The following is a 14,026-nucleotide window of genomic DNA, read 5'->3' as shown; positions in this document are numbered from 1 at the left end:
ATTTCCTATTCCACTCGCAAATGAAGCGAGAGAAAAATAACTTTCTATATGCTTCCCGAACAAACCCTAATTTATTTTACCTGTCTTCGCGGTCCTTAATTGCAGTTGAATCGAATCTCTAAATTTTCTGACTAGTTTTTCGCTAAAGTAACGTCATCTTCCCCCCACGAGTCCCCATTTAAATTCAGGAACCATATCCGTAACACTAGGGTTCTGATCAAACCCACCGGTAACATATCTAGCAGCATGCCTCTGAATTGCTTAGATGCCTTCCTTTGATCCGATCTGGTGGGTATTCCAGACACTCAAGCATTATTCAAGAATGGATCCCATTAATGTTCTATAGACACCCTTCTTAACAGATGAGCTACACGTTCCTAAACGTCCCCCAAGAAACTGAAGTCGATGATTCGCCATCCTTACTATTGTTCTTACACGCTCGTTCTACTTCATATCGCTGTGCAACGTTATGTCTATAAATTTAATCGCTGTGACTGTGTCAACCAGCATACCAATACTGTATTTGAACACCATGAGATTATTTTTTCCTACTAACCTGCATTAACTTACATTTTTCTACACGTAGGGCAAGCTGCCATTCAATACACCAACTACACTGTGCAACACAATTAAAGGATCAAGTTTTCTAAACGCCGTAATTGTCTCTCGTTGCAATTTAGAAGTTTGAAATTTGGTTCAAAGGCTTACAGTCTCCCTCTGTTATAGTGAAAAAGCGTGGCGCCCTGTGATTTCACACTCGGGATCGGCGACGCTTCTGACAGCAAGGTGTCAACACATGCGAGAAAAAGTCCGGACCTCAAGAAGTTCATGTGGGCTAATCATGTCACATTGGCACCAAAAGTTCAACATAATTCAAAGCAACTCTACACGACGCCTCTGCGATGCAGATCAGAACCACGAGGCCCAGCGTGGAAATCACGTGGTTTTCTTATGGATAGCCGAGGAAAACACGCAACCACTCAGAATCGACACCAAAAGGCCTTAGAGGGCGCGGCAGTCTGGAACCGCGAGACCGCTACGGTCGCAGGTGCATGTGTGTGATGTCCTTAGGTTAGTTAGGTTTAACTAGAGCTAAGTTCAAGGGGACTAATGACCTCAGAAGTTGAGTCCCATAGTGCTCAGAACCATTTGAATCATTTTGAACCTTAGAGACCGGCATAAGAGGCGTCAATGGAACCAGCTCTTTTCCATTGGGCGTTTAATCCCACACATATCGCGTTCGAAAATAACGTTTTGCAGTGTGATGAGGTTATTGACAACCTGTGACACTGCTGACCCCCCCCCCCCCCTTCCCCGAGGCGATTGAGCTCATCTCTAAGAACCTCGTGGGCCAGTAACACCACTGAACACTGAACGGGATCGAACCCCTTTGGTGTGCAGTGCGGCCGCAGTTTTTGCTCTGGTGTGCGGGATGGAACCCCTAGCTACGTTAAAAACCATTCGACGTAATTTGAAGGTCATTCAAGGCAGTGAACGATGCTAACGTCCCAATACTCCCTGGTGTACAAAAGGTTTTGTGACATGTGTATCTAATGTTCTGAAATTAATGGAAACAAAGCTTCAGTTCCGAAGAATAATGTTCAAAGAAAGGATAGATTACAGGTATTTATATCCTGATCGTTACTGCTTGAGGTTTTGTTAAGTATAACAACGATAGAAATATAAAAATGATAATAAGTTAATGACAGCAGTAATTTTGAATAATTAAATGTTTAATAAATTTAGATTGCAGAATAATAACTGTTACTAGTCCAAAAACGAGCTAAATTTAAAGTTTGTTAATGACACGTGACTCTGGAATCACGTAATTTCTGGGAGTGAATAATAATGCAGCAACTGAACAAAATGCGCTTGCGCGAGCTTAGATGTTAAAGATACGTGTAACATGAACAAAATGGTATTTGGCATGCCGTGATATTATTTCTAGTTACGATCACCAATAATAGATAGTGGACAGCAACACTAAATGGAAACTGTGCTAAACTGCGTAACTCGCATGAACAAAACTAGATAACTTCTCAAATTAACGCCGTAAATGATTTCATTTATAGCAACAACCATTTTGTGATGGCAGTCTGACGAGGATATAAGCACATGAAGTTATTTGTAAAATACAATACAAGATTATAAAATTAATTTGGGTGCAAAAGCGTCAACATACTTTTGTCACTGAAATAACTGCTTTTAAATACTTTTTGGTTTGACTGATTGTCTGCAGTAGTAGTGCAACACTATACGACGAACTATAATTACTCTTTCCCCTGCTTGCAATAATTGTTTGTATTAAAGTTAACAGCAAAATTAATTGGATTTATCTTCTTTTTAATATTTCTTTCACTTGTGACTTTCTCGAAAGTGTTGGTGAAATAATGGGACGCTGGAGATGGTTAATGACTTGGCTCAATGAGCTTCACTTACCAAGTTAATGATCTGACTAAACAACAATATAATGTTAAGAATAACTACTACACTGGAAAACCTTGTACACATCTACAAAATTACTGGCGTTGCCTTACTTTGCGACGTAATGCTTTCTGTGGTATTCACTGTTGGCAACAGGCTCTTCTTAGTCAGTGAGCAGCCTGAATAACTTTGGACCACACAGTAATCTTCCTTAATTAGCAAATGTTCTTATAATCATGTACTGTGCCCACACATGCTCGCTTGCTCGTTCCGTTACTATGCGCGTGGCCGGCCGGAGTGGCCGAGCGGTTAAAGGCGCTACAGTCTGGAACCGTACGACCGCTAGGTCGCAGGTTCGAATCCTGCCTCGGGCATGGATGTGTGTGATGTCCTTAGGTTAGTTAGGTTTAAGTAGTTCTAAGTTCTAGGGGACTTATGACCACAGCAGTTGAGTCCCATAGTGCTCAGAGCCATTTGAACCATTTGAACTATGCGCGTGCTGGCACCAACGATGTTATTGTTACATTAAAAGTTATTCTTTGGGCTAAATACAGTATGAATTTCCCTGACACAACCAGCATGCTTAACACAAAGCTTTGACATAATTTTTTCTTTATTGGTTCTTCTAGCATCATATTATAGTTTCATAAACACTAATTACTGACAAAACTCTTATGTGCATATAATTAAAAAAACAGTTTTAAAATCAGAGAATCTAGTAACTGTAAAATATGTGAGGCACTGTGTTGTAGTGTTACACGTGCCACACATTTCATTGGTTTGTATTGAGAATTACAAATTCAGTGGTATGTCTACGCATGCAACACAGTTGCTAGCATGAGCCACGTTTCGTTCGTAATGTCAGGAAAATATACTTATCATTGTACCACACTTTTCATAAAAATGTGTGAACTATTAACATGAGATATATTTGTATCCTGTATAGTGCAAAACATGCAATAATTAGTTCTTTACATAGATACATACAGATAGCAAAATTTGTCAATCATCATTAATCTAACACATGAAGTGTAGTTGATACAGATATTACTTACTAGTGTAGCATTCTGTTAAGTATTGAGTATCTTCTTACGTATATACATAGATAAAAATCATTGTTCTTTTAACTAGCTTTCTAAGGCATTATTAGTAAAGTTAAACATAAGAAATTATTATTATTTGTCATTACAATATCACAGAGTTCATTGCATAATAATGAAATTATTAGTGTTCATATAAAATGGTTCAAGCATTATTTCATTTCTCATATCAATTGGTCAGTCTTTAGATCACATTTCATTTTACTAAATATTATCTTACACAAAATTTACATTTCAACTAAACTCTTTTTTCCTTTAAGAAAAGGTGATTATTTTGACACCGCCACAGCTTCAATTTTTGTGGTTGCGCGTTATCCATGTTCTTTTTCACAACTTATCCATACTCATGAATGCTCTCTTTCTGTTCCCTTTACAAAGTAAAAAACATCTTTTGTGCTTTAACAACCGTCCATTAATTTCATTTTACCTGCAACTTGAACAAAAATCTTAGTACCTTGTCATTTACTTTTAAACACACTATATTTAAATTACTGTTTCTATCAATGTCTGTTAATGTACCACTGTACTCTAAACTTAACGCTATTAATATTATAACGAGAATTTAACTGCATGCACTTTTTCATTGACCACTTAGTATGCAAATATCTTTAAATGAAATTAGTACTATATGTTTATAAACGTAAGTCCAAATCTTGCAGTCATTTACTGTTATTTCTTTACAACACAAATACTAATCACGTCTACTCTGGTAATGCTTCAGAGTATTGATGTTACATACAGTTAATCTTTTACTTGGTTGAGGGTATACAAGAAAGAAAGGATTAGCATGAGGAACACATCCAATCTAATAAAATCCTTATAACCAAATCTGAGTTCCAAAATATAGTAATTTTGTGCACATACTTCTCCTGCGCTCTGTCCTTATGGCGGCATTATGAGCGGATATATGTTTCCTCGGGGGTTTTCAGCCTCTTTTCCTTTAGATTTTTCGCACTTCTCAACCAGTGCTGAATGTGCCTTCTAAACACACTGTCGCCTCTATCTTTATAAAGTGGTACCTACAACTTATTCGTTTCGCCAGTCATTTCCTCACTCAATCGAGGTACTGTTAACAAATTATGTTCGAATGTAATGTCCTTGATCGATAACCACATGCTTACTTGATCCTTAATAGGTGTACTACAAACACAGGTAGCATCTATCAGCTTCACATCCACAACATTCATCTCAACTACATCTGATTCTGTTTTAATGTGTTCGTAAATTGACTGAAATAGAACACTTCTTTGACCATTACTCTCTGCTGAAACTTGAGTTTCTGTTCCATACACTCCTATAGGAATCATGAATGGCACACCTTGGTCTGATTCATTACTCTTACCCTCACATAAGAAGTTTGATTTCACTTCCAGATCATATCATAAAATGCTATTTTGTTCAGATATTGGTTTTATTTGTAGGGGTAGGGCGATGTTTATGTTTGTTCTTTAATTCTGAACGTTAAAATGTTCAGGAGTCTTGTGCCATCTTTGGATACCACAGCCTTTTACAAGGGCCTGAAAACTGTTAGTGCGAACAGCCAGAAAACGATGGAGAACATGTTGTTCGATCATTTTCAGCCCAGTGGCTCACAATTCAGCTCGCCGAAACTAAAATAAAATGTTTTAACTCTCTTAGAATTACGCATATCTTCTAACTCTCTGAGAATTATGCTGAGAAGGCTGGAACTAGGGAACAATATAGTCTGTTATGGTTATAAGGATTTTATTAGATTGGATGTGTTCCTCATGGTAATGCTTTCTTTCTTGTATACCCTCAACCACGTAAAAGATTAACTGTATGTAACATCAGTCTGATAAGAGTTCATACGCACAAGTAATAAGTATAAAAATCGTTAAAGCTTGTCCTATCGTTCAGAAACTATTTCTACTCTTTGTTACTAATTAAGTAAAGTTAATTCGTCGCCTTAAGAGTGGAGAATAATCTCGGACACTTGTCAAGCGGTTTTCTATGATAAAGCGGACCGCACACAAAAGAGAACACCAAGAACGAAACATGGGCTTTCCAGACGAATTATTAATCAAGTTAAGTTTACTTTTACACAGTTTCGTAAGATATAAGAGATATGTCATTCGACCGAAACTGAATAATGTCAGTCACCTTCAAACCCGTCTGAGTGGTCACTATCGCGGACAAAATAACGGCACATTTCGTAGCGGAGCGTAGCACCTTTCTGTATGAGTGACAACGAACGAATAACTTCTAAGTGCAGACACCTCGTCATTTATACATGCTCAGTGTGGACGGCGAACGAAGCATTCGCTCCAGAATCGCTTCCTACTTTGGCAGCTTAGCTGCAACTCCCAGTCAGCACCGTTTGTTGTTGTTGTTGTGGTCTTCAGTCTTGAGACTGGTTTGATGCAGCTCTCCATGCTACTCTATCCTGGCCAAGCTTCTTCATCTCCCAGCACCTACTGTAGCCTACATCCTTCTGAATCTGCTTAGTGTATTCATCTCTTGGTCTCCCTCTACGATTTTTACCCTCCACGCTGCCCTCCAGTACTAAATTTGTGATCCCTTGATGCCTGAGAACATGTCCTACCAACCGATCCCTTCGTGTTGTCAAGTTGTGCCACAAACTCCTCCCCAATTCTACTCAATACCACCTCATTAGTTATGTGATCTACCCAGCTAATCTTCAGCATTCTTCTGTAGCACCACATTTCGAATGTTTCTATTCACTTCTTGTCTAAACTATTTATCGTCCATGTTTCACTTCCATACATGGCTACACTCCATACAAATACTTTCAGAAACGACTTCCTGACACTTAAATCAATACTCGATGTTAACAAATTTCTCTACGTCAGAAACGCTTTCCTTGCCATTGCCTGTCTACATTTTATATCCTATCTGCTTCAACCATCATCAATAATTTTGCTCCCCAAATAGCTAAACTCATTTACTACTTTAAGTGTCTCATTTCCTAATGTAGATCCCTCAGCATCACCCAACTTAATTCGACTACATTCCATTATCCTCGTTTTGCTTATGTTGATGTTCATCTTATGTCCTCCTTTCAAGACCCTGTCCATTCCGTTCAACTGCTCTTCCAAGTCCTTTGCTGTGTCTGATAGAATTACAATGTCATCGGCGAACCTCAAAGTTTTTATTTCTTCTCCATGGATTTTAATACCTACTCCGAACTTTTCTTTTGTACCTTTACTGCTTGCTCAATATACAGATTGAATAGCATCGGGGAGAGGCTACAACCCTGTCTCACTCCCTTCCCAACCACTGCTTCCCTTTCATGTCCCTCGAATCTTATAGCTGCCATCTGCTTTCTGTACAAATTGTAAATAGCCTTTCGCTCCCTGTATTTTACCCCTACCACCTTCATAATTTGAAAGAGAGTATTCCAGTCGACATTGTCACAAACGCTAGAAACGTATGTTTGCCTTTTCTTAATCTAGCTTCTAAAATAAGGCGTAGGGGCAGTATTGCCTCACGTGTTCCCGTATTTCTAAGGAATCCAAACTGACCTTCCCCGAGGTCGGCTTCTACCAGTTTTTCCATTTGTCTGTAAAGAATTCGTGTTAGTATTTTGCAGCTGTGACTTATTAAACTGACAGTTCGGTAAATTTCACATCTGTCAACACCTGCTTTCTTTGGGATTGGAATTATTACATTCTTCTTTAAGTCTGAGGGAATTTCGCCTGTCTCATACATCTTGCTCACCAGATGGTAGAGTTTTGTCAGGACTGGCTCTCCCAAGGCTGTCAGTAGTTCTAATGGAATGTTGTCTACCCCCGGGGCCTTGTTTCGACTTAGGTCTTTCAGTACTCTGTCAAACTCTTCACGCAGTACCATATCTTCCATTTCATCTTCATCTACATCCTCTTCCATTTCCATAATATTGTCCTCAAGAACATCGCCCATGTATAGACCCTCTATATACTCCTTCCACCTTTCCGCTTTCCCTTCTTTGCTTAGAACTGCTTTTCCATCTGAGCTCTTGATATTCATACAAGTGGTTCTCTTTTCTCCAAAGGTCTCTTTAATTTTCCTGTAGGCTGTATCTATCTTACCCCTCGTGCGATAAGCATCCTTACATTTGTCCTCTAGCCATCCCTACTTATCCATTTTGCTCTTCCTGTCGATCTCATTTTTGAGACATTTGTATTCCTTTTTGCCTGCTTCACTTACTGCATTTTTGTATTTTTTCCTTTCATCAATTAAATTCAGTATCTCTTCTGTTACCCAAGGATTTCTACCAGCCCTCGTCTTTTTACCTACTTGATCCTCTGCTGCCTTCACTATTTCATTCCTCAAAACTACACATTCTTCTTCTACTGTATTTCTTTCCCCCATTCCTGTCAATTGTTCCCTTATGCTCTCCCTGAAACTCTATACAACCTCTGGTTCTCTCAGTTTATCCAGGTCCCATCTCCTTAAATTCTCACCTTTTTGCAGTTTCTTCAGTTTTAATCTACAGTTCATAACCAATAGATTGTGGTCAGAGTCCACATCTACCCTGGAAATGTCTTACAATTTAAAATCATGTTCCTAAATCTCTGTCTTACCATTATATAATCTATCTGAAACCTTCTAGTATCTCCATGGTTCATCCATGTATACAACCTTCTTTCATGATTCTTGTACCAAGTGTTAGCTATGATTAAGTTATGCTCTGTGCAAAATTCTACCAGGCGGCTTCCTCTTTCATTTCTTAGCCCCAATCCATATTTACCTATTACGTTTACTTCTCTTCCTTTTCCTATTGTCGAATTCCAGTCACCCATAACTATTAAATTTTCGTCTCCCTTCACTACCTGTATAATTTCTTTTATCTCATCATACATTTCATCGATTTCTTCATCATCTGCAGAGCTAGTTGGCATATGAACTTGTACTACTGTAGTAGGCGTGGGCTTCGTGTCTATCTTTGCCACACTAATGCGTTCACTATGCTGTTTGTAGTAGCTTACCCGCACTCCTATTTTTTTATTCATTATTAAACCTACTCCTGCATTACCCCTACTTGATTCTGGATTTATAACCCTGTATTCACCTGACCAGAAGCCTTGTTCCTCCTGCCACCGAACTTCACTAATTCCCACTATTTCTAACTTTAACCTATCCATTTCCCTTTTTAAATTTTCTAACCCACCTGCCCGATTAAGGAATCTGACATTCCACGCTCAGATCCGTAGAACGCCAGTTTTCTTTCTCCTGATAACGACGTCCTCTTTTGTAGTCCCCGCCCGGAGATCCGAATGGGGGACTATTTTACCTCCGGAATATTTTACCCAAGAGGACGCCGTCATCATTTAATCATACAGTAAAGCCGCATGCCCTCGGGAAAAACTACGGCTGTAGTTTCCCCTTGCTTTCAGCCGTTCGCAGAGTACCAGCACAGCAAGGCCGTTTTGGTTAGTGTTACAGGGCCAGATCAGTCAATCATCCAGACTGTTGCCCCTGCAACTACTGAAAAGGCTGCTTCCCCTCTTCAGGAACCACACGTTTGTCTGGCCTCTCAACAGATACCCCTCCGTTGTGGTTGCACCTACAGTATGGCTATCTGTATCGTTGAGGCACGCAAGCGTCCCCACCAACGGCCAGGTCCATGGTTCATGGGGTTGGGGTGCAGCAACGTTTATGGCTATAAAAATATTTATATCTTCATTAGTTGAAGACCAACAACTATGTCAATTTTTCTCTTTGTAATTCTGTACTTTATTTATGTTCTATAAATTTTCGGCCGATAACTCTTAAATTTTGAACTCTAAAATTTTTCAGACAGAACCAAGTTTCATATCAGCGCACACTCCGCTGCAGAGTGAAAATCTCATTCTGGAAACATCTCCCAGGCTGTGGCTAAGCCATGTCTCCGCAATATCCTTTCTTTCAGGAGTGCTAGTTCTGCTGTGTTCGCAGGAGAGCTTCTGTAAAGTTTGGAAGATGGGAGACGAGATACTGGCAGAAGTAATGCTGTGATGACGGGGCGTGCGTTGTGCTTGGGTAGCTCAATTGGTAGAGCGCTTGCCCGCGAAAGGCAAAGGTCCCGAGTCCGAGTCTCAGTCTGGCACACAGTTTTAATCTGCCAGGAACTTTCCTATCAACGCACACTCCGCTGCAGAGTGAAAATCTCATTCTAGAACCAAGTATAGCTTGAACACTGTCCGCTTTAATTTCTGTACATTTGTAAAAATACAATATTATTTGGAAAATTTATGGATCTTCATAATTACATATAATAAATATAGTTCTGTCATCTTGACAGTTTACTTAATCCAATACGACCTACAAAATTTAGATACGAAAATTGTTTTTTTCTTAATAATTCAAAAAGTAGATGAGTTTCCTTTATGAAAATTTCTACCACCTACTTTTACGATAAAATGAACCTAATTTCAGAAGTGGAACGCTCTAACTTTAATATCACATACTTATAAAATTTCTAAAAAGGTGGAATAATTCAAAAAATAAAGCCGGTAGCTTCATGTGAACTTCTAAGATGTGTTTTTACAATAAACTGCACCTAATTCGAAAAATAAAACTTTCTAGCTTTAATATTACAGTCCTCTTAGAATACTACATAAAGCTGATTTTTGAAGTAAGTAATTAGCGTTTCATCTTGAGCTTCACAATATTTAGGATTTTCAGAGTCTTACCTAACTTTAACCAGCCTTGAATCAGTATTTAAACATTTAATTTTACTGAAGTATATTGTGAAATGTCTTTGTTAGCGGTTCATGGCGTGCTATGCTATGTTAGACCTCGGCCAAGTGGCGAAAAAATCAATACTTTTCTCGCCACACTAGCGCCCGCTTGCTTCCACACATTTGCTTCTCCTACTTCTCTTCGTTTATTTTTTCCTTTTGATACCACATATGTTCCACTTTTAAAGTATTTAATGCAGCGCCGGCCGCGGTGGTCTAGCGGTTCTAGGCGCGCAGTCTGGAACCGCGCGACTGCTACGGTCGCAGGTTCGAATCCTGCCTCGGGCATGGATGTGTGTGATGTCCTTAGGTTAGTTAAGTTTAAGTAGTTCTAAGTTCTAGGGAACTGATGACCACAGATGTTAAGTCCCATAGTGCGCAGAGCCATTTGAACCATTTAATGCAGCAACAGTTTCGTTTTCATCTCTACTCACATCTGATCTTAACTTGTCTTGTTTGACTCATTTATCAACTTTATGCAGTTATCAAAAATTACAAATTCTTTCCCGTATCACGGTTTCCATCTGTTTGTACAATTCCATCGACGTCGTCACACTCGGGAATTGCATTAATTTCACTTCATGGGCCTCATCCTCCTTCTTACTTTCACTTAGCTCATCTGCATGGCACAGCGGATTGCTCGCCGCTTTCGTTTCACACACTTCATAACTGTTACATCTCTTTATATTCTGACTTATTTTCCCACCAAAACTTACTTTCCTTTCTATTTTCCATTGTTTTAATCCGTCATACATTTGACTGAGTTGCATTATCCATTCCCTATCGTTTACTACTGTTTCGACTTCATTGGTTGACACTGTCTGCTTTGTCATGACTAGATACAGTTCTATTATTGGTACTGCTGCTCTATTGTTGTGCACCTGACTCGTTGTTGCTTCAAAATTGCCTACATTCTCTTTCGATGTCACTTTCAGTTCATTATGTATATTAAGTGTGTTGTGTTTTCATTGATTTTCATACTCATTATTTTCAACCTGAATCTGTTTGCGTTTAAATGCCTTATTCTCCTCAAGTTTATTACCACATTGTTCTTCTGCATCTTTATCGTTATTAATCGTTTCTTATCTGATTCACTCTATTTCCTTTCCACAGAAATGAATGTATTACGAATTGTATTGCAGAGAAAAGTTTTACCCCAACTTATTACATCATCCAGTTTCCTGTGGAATGACTCTGCCCACTCATCTACTATATCGTCCCTCACATTATTCATTGTTAAAGGCTCGACATTATCATCTGCAGCTTTCTCCTAACTATTAGCAGTAACTGGATGTACCCCATCCTCAAGTGGCTCATCCCCATCCAAGTCAAAAGGTTCATTATCATCCCCTAGTGGAACCTGCACGTCCATTGTATCTGGATATCCTTCATTCGAAGGTGGTTCTGTTTTTTGATGCCTGAATGAAGGCACAAATTCGGCTGCATTCACATTCAGTGTGGAAATGTCAACTCCAAAATTACTACCACTAGTTTCTTGACTGATAACACACAAGTCCAGCTTGTCGTCATTAATTTCTTTGATGTGAATGTTTACTTTACTATGCTGTTTATTGTCAGTTGACTTGGCAACACAACTTCATTACCTAATTCATTGCTCTGCGTTTTATTTTGAACGTCTTTATTTAATGCCGTTACAGTTTCGGATTACTTATTGTCAACTGCTACATCGAAACTTTGGAAAATGAAGGTGTACTCGGTACACATTTCGATAAGGAAAAACATGTTTCATAGAGCATCGAGAGGACAGTTATTAAACCTACTGCATGAATGGAGATTTATGTACATACAAAACGAAAACCAGAGTTACTGTTCAGCGCGCTGTGAGTCTAATATCCGTTTCGAAGTATTAAGGATCTTACTAGTGTGAACAGCGTCGTGCGCAGCAGCAGCTCGACATAAGACACCACACACTGGAAGCAGGTGACGTCGAGAATGGGCTTCTTCCTGCAAGCACGGCTACAGGAGAACATCATTCAGAGAAGCGGTGAGACGGTGTCAGCTGGGCTGTCCTCTGAATGCATTATCGATCACAGAAACTTTTACTTAAATAAACTATTTGATGAAAAGGATATGGGCACCTATTAGTCGACATGAATATGAGATGTGTCCACCCTTCGCCTTTATGATGGCTTGAACTCTCCTGACGAGATTTTCAGTGAGATGTCTGAATGTCTGTGGAAGAATAGGTGCTACATCTTTCTTAAGAGCTGAAACCACAGGAGGTAGAGATGTTATACGCTGGGGTCTGGAGCGAAGTCGGTAATCTAACCCATCCAATGTGTTCCATTGGATTCAGTTCGAGACCCTGGGCAGGACAATCTAGTTCAGAAATGTTATTGCGCGCAAATCACTACCTTCCAGTCGGTGATTTATGTCAGAGTGCATTGTAATGATGATACAAATAACCAATCTATCCCAAGTGTTCCTTTGCTGTATGCAGCACACAATGCTGTCAAATGTGATCATATTTGCGGCATTTAGCGTTTTCTGGAGAGCAATTATCAAAACACCAGCTCCTCCGTACTTCACTGTTGGCACTACACGTGATGGTAGGCAACGTTCACCAGCTATTCGCAAAACCCAAATCCTTCTAACGGATTGCCGCCGGATGTAGCGTGGTTCATTACTCCAAATCACTTATTTCCATTCATTCACTGTCCATTGGCGTCGAACTTTACACCACATCGAGTGTCTCATGGCACTGACTACGGGAATACTTCGCCCTTGACGAGCTGCTCGACCATTGTACCCCGCTGGCCGCGGTGGCCGAGCGGTTCTAGGCGCTCCAGTCCGGAACCCCGCTGCTGCTACGGTCACAGGTTCGAATCCTGCCTCGGGCATCGATATGTGTGATGTCCTTAGGTTTAAGTAGTTCTAAGTCTAGGGGTCTGATGACCTCAGATGTTGAGTCCCATAGTGCTCAGAGCCATTTGAACTATTGTATCCCATTCTTATTAACTCCCTATGCACAGTCATTGCGCTAGCTGGACTGCTGGTACCACTTTGAAACTCACGAGTGATTCCCTCCTCTAATTTCATGCAGTTTTTTACAAGCAGTCTCCACAATACTCGAAGGTTACTGTCCATCAGTACGTGAGTTCTGCCTATCCTTAGCTTAGCTGTGGCGATTCGCTCACGTTTCCACTTCACAGTCATATCAGCAACAGTGACTTGGGCAGCTTTAGAAGAGTTAAAATGTCCCTTCTGGATTTGTTGCTGAGGTGACACCCGATAACAAGTCACGTTCGAAGTCTTCGAGCTCTCCTGGCTGAGCATTCTGCTGTTCCTGCCTTGGTACTGGCAACACAATACTCGCCGCCTCCATGTACACTGGCCGATCCACCTCTCATGACATCTAGTGGTCAATTCCGTGTTACGTAGTGGTGTCTAGATACCTTTGATCCGATAGGGTAGTTACTGTTCCATTTAATCACTTTTCACGCAACGACCGCTCGAAGCAGACGCAGCAACAGGGAAGTAGCCGATTTTGTGAATCGTACGAGTTCCTAACCAGGAGCGAATTTTATAATATCATATGTGTGCTTTAATAGTTTAGTTTCTTGAGTTCCTGCGTGTTAATTTAATATCCAACAGCCACAGTTCTTGCGTTTTCGTTTTCGTCGGAGAGTAAACCGATTTTGTGGCATATTACAAGTTTCTAATCAGAGGCGAGTTATTTACTTTCACCTGAGCGCTTCGATAGTTAGGTTTTGAATCTTTGCATATCAATCTAATTTATTAGACACAGTTCTTGCGTTATCGTCAGCGTCTACATTAAGAGTTCCGCAGTACGTGCCG

The sequence above is a fragment of the Schistocerca piceifrons genome, chromosome X (genome assembly GCF_021461385.2).
Source record: "Schistocerca piceifrons isolate TAMUIC-IGC-003096 chromosome X, iqSchPice1.1, whole genome shotgun sequence".
NCBI classification, from domain to species: Eukaryota; Metazoa; Arthropoda; class Insecta; order Orthoptera; family Acrididae; genus Schistocerca; species Schistocerca piceifrons.
Note: the sequence above shows the minus strand (reverse complement) of the source record.